The sequence below is a fragment of the Arachis ipaensis genome, chromosome B10 (assembly GCF_059453495.1).
Source record: "Arachis ipaensis isolate K30076 ecotype BB chromosome B10, ASM5945349v1, whole genome shotgun sequence".
NCBI lineage: Eukaryota > Viridiplantae > Streptophyta > Magnoliopsida > Fabales > Fabaceae > Arachis > Arachis ipaensis.
In genome coordinates this window covers 75,742,547-75,746,865 of record NC_142435.1, presented here as the reverse complement: position 1 = coordinate 75,746,865, position 4,319 = coordinate 75,742,547, and positions in this window count along the sequence as shown.

The window sequence follows — 4,319 nt, the reverse complement described above, 5'->3', positions numbered from 1 at the left end:
GGTGAAGTGGATCCAAGATAGCATTTGATTGAAAAATGGACCAAGGCTAGCTCCAGTGGAGCGCTCGGTTAGGTAAGAAAACGTAGCGCTCCCTTGCTTAGTGTCAAGCCTTCGAACCAAGCCTTGTGCCAAAGTAGCGCTTGATAAACCCCATTTGTAGGGTTTATCTTGTGCTTAATTTAGGGGATTTTATGATCTTTTACCCACATTTATTCAATGAAATAGCATGGTTTCATGATTGTCTCCTAATTTGTGCTTAAGTGTGAAAACATGCTTTTAGGTCTTAAAATAGCTAAATTTAATTCACCTTGATTCCATTAGTTTGTTAAGTGATTTCAGGTTTAGGAGGCAAAGATTGGATCAAGGGAATGAAGAAAAAGCATGTATAAATGGAGAACTCATGAAGAAATGAAGGAATCGCAAAAGCTGTTAAGCCGACCTCTTCGCACTTAATTGACCATAACTTGAGCTACAGCGGTCCAAATGATGCGGTTCTAGTTGCATTAGAAAGCTAACATTCGGAGCTTCGAAATGATATAAGATTTGCCATAGTTGCATCGTGGATAGGGGCGCGCATGCATACAGTATGCATCCGCGCCGATGGGTGCACACAATTCACTTAATGCAACTCGTGGCCAGCGATTTTAGAAGCCTTGTGGGCCCAATCCAACTCATTTCTGATGCTATTTAAGCCAAGGATTGAAGGAAAATTAGGATACTTTTGATCATTAGTCATAGTTTAAGTTTTAGGATTAGTTTAGGTTAGTTCTAGAGAGAGAAGTCTCACTTCTCTCTAGGATTAGGATTAGGTTTTAGATCTAGATTAGAATTTCTTATATCTAGGTTTAATTCATGCTTTGATTTACTTTTCCTTTACAATTTCTTGTTCCTCTACTCTTCCTCTCTCTAATTTTGTATTTCATTCTTGTAATAGCTTACTTTGTTGTTGATACACTCTTTCTTCTTCTATTTTCCTTTAATGAAATTTGAGGTAATTCATGTAGATCTTGTTTTCTTTGATATTGTTTTCTTTGATCTTGTTTTCTTTATGCTCTTGGCTTGGGAAGGTAACTTAGGAACTCTTGAGTTGCTAATATCCAAGTGATTGACGATTGGGAGCCATTAACGCTAGATCTCACTAATTGATTTAGTGGAGAACTAGGACTTATGGTCTTGGATTGACATAACTCATTTGACTTTCCTTTATTAGTTAGAGGATGACTTAATGGGGTTGATCCTTGCCAATTCTCATGTTATGGTTAGTGATTAGGATAGAGATCCTTGACCACCAAACCTTACCAAGACCTTTCTAGTTGTTAGTTTATTTTTATTGTCATTTACATTTCATGCTTCTTATCCAAAATCCCCAAAAACATACAATTCATAACCAATAGCAAGAACACTACCCTGCAATTCCTTTGAGAGACGACCCGACGTTTAAATACTTTGGTTTATAGATTTTAGGGGTTTGTACTTGTGACAAACAAATTTTTGTATGAAAGGATTGTTGATTAGTTTAGAAACTATATTTTACAATGAGATTTCATTAGTGAAATTCTATACCGTCAAAAGTCCGTTCATCAAAATGGCACTGTTGCCGGGGAGTTGCAATGGTGTTGTGTTATTGGTTATTGTATATATGTGAATAGTGTGAATATGTTTGCTTTTGTTAGTACTTGCTAGTTTTAGGATTTAATTTTCTTGCTTCTTATTTTATTTTTGCTTTCATTTTCTCTTGCTCTTATGAATTCTCACTTTGGCTATGAGTTTGGTTCTAATTGTGTTGTAGGAAATGTGAACTTCAATGATGACACTAATTATAGATGGAACCAACAAAGATGGGAAGAGCCTCAAGGAATTGATCACTCCTATTGGCAACAACCTCCGGATGCGTATAGGTATAATTTCCATCCTAATGCATGTCACTTCAATGGCTATGGTGAAGCTATATGTGAAAATCAATCACCATCATCATATGCCTATGACTCTTATCCACAACATGAACCTCAACCATACTCACAAGCCTTTCCATACCAAACATCTTCCTATGATCCATATCCATCATATGACCAATCACCCATGCCATTTCCTTGTGACCATTATGAGCAAGAACCTTTAGAACCACCACAACCTTATCATGACTACTATGAAGAATCACCTCAATGCACACCATCTCCATCCCTTACTATGAAGAACCACCTTCTCATTATGAACTCTTACTCCAAAATAATGAACCTTCCTATCCACCCCAAGCCCTAATGAATGATTCTCTCACCTTGCTACTTCAAGGCCAAGCGGATATGCAAAGGAACACCCTAGAATTTGTGACTAATTTGACTAAGGTAGTGCATACTTTAGCCTATCAATGCTTGAATACTCAAGGTGTCTCCGTGGCCACATGTGAAAAATCAAAAGAGGACCAAAGCTTGAAAGAGAGATTGGAAAATCCGGTGGAGAAGAAGGAAGAGTCGAACTTTGTATTGGAGCAATTAGAAAAACCTAGGGCTATTAAAGAAAAGGAAGAAGTAGTTGAAGATTTAGGAGATGTTGAAAGTCCATGGGAATGTAGCATCATGGAGCACTCTTCCAAGAGGCTTGATATTGATGTTTAGGAGGGTGTGCAACCTCCAAAGCATATCATAGTTGGAGACTTGGAAGAGGTCCATCAAGAGATGGATTCAATCATGGATGAATTTCTATCTACAATTGAATCCTTTCCCATTGGATATGGAGTTGAAACTATAGAAGAATGTGCACAACCTCATATACCCTTGGTGAGTAATGAGAAAGAGAGTGAATCAGAAGAAAGCTACCAAGAGGAAAAAGTTGGCATGGTGTATATCAAAATTGAAGAATATGAAGAGGTTAATCAAGAGATGGATTCATTCATCAATGAATTCCTATCCAAAATTGAATCACCTCCCATTGGGCAAGATGAAGTTTGGTGCACGAAATCGTGATCGTTCATTCCTTGGTAACGGGACCAAAAACTTTATACGCACGTTCATAATCTTAGTTCTTTGTCACAACTTCGCACAACTAACCAGCAAGTGCACTGAGTCGTCCAAGTAATAAACCTTACGTGAGTAAGGGTCGATCCCACGGAGATTGTCGGCTTGAAACAAGCTATGGTCACCTTGTAAATCTCAGTCAGGTGGATTCAAATGGTTATAGAGTTTTAATAATTAAAATATAATTAAAATATAAATTGGGATAGAAATACTTATGTAATTCATTGGTGAGAATTTCAGATAAGCATATGGAGATGCTTTTGTTCCTTCTGAACCTCTGCTTTCCTACTGTCTTCATCCAATCCTTCATACTCCTTTCCATGGCAAGCTGTATGTTGGGCGTCACCGTTGTCAATGGCTATATCCCGTCTTCTCAGTGAAAATGGTCCAAATACGCTGTCACCGCACGCTAATCATCTTTCGATTCTCGATCATGCTGGAATAGGATTCAGTAATCCTTTTGCGTCTGTCACTATGCCCAGCACTCGCGAGTTTGAAGCTCGTCACAACCATCCCTTCCCAGATCCTACTTAGAATACCACAGACAAGGTTTAGACTTTCCAGATCTCAAGAATGGCTGCCAATAATTCTAGCCTATACCATGAAGACTCTGATCGTAAATCAGGAGGCTAAGAGATATGCATTCAAGCTTGCATTCATGTAGAACGGAAGTGTTTGTCAGGCACGCGTTCATAAGTGAGAATGGTGATGAGCATTACATAATCATCACATTCATCATGTTCTTGTGTGCAAATGAATATCTTAGAGAAGAAATAGGCTTGAGTTGAAGAGAAAAACAATAGTACTTTGCATTAATTCATGAGGAACAGCAGAGCTCCACACCTTAATCTATGGTGTGTAGAAACTCTACCGTTGAAAATATATAAGTGAAGATAAGGTAGACATGGCCGAATGGGCAGCCTCCCATGGAGGTCTCAGAATGTAAAAGTTACATAATGTGTTACAGAGATATGAAATATATCACTAAAAGTAGTTTTTATACTAAACTAGTAACTAGGGTTTACAGAAATGAGCAAATGATGCAGAAATCCACTTCCGGGCCCACTTGGTGTGTGCTTGGGCTGAGCATTGAAGCTTTCATGTGTAGAGGTCTTCCTTGGAGTTGAACGCCAATTTGTAACTTGTTTCTGGCGTTTAACTCTGCTTTGCAACTCGTTTCTGGCGTTTAACGCCAGAATAAGGCAGAAAGCTGGCGTTGAACACCAGTTTGCGTTATCTAAACTTAGGCAAAGCATGGACTATTATATACTTTTGGAAAGCGCTGGATGTCTACTTTCCAACGTAGTT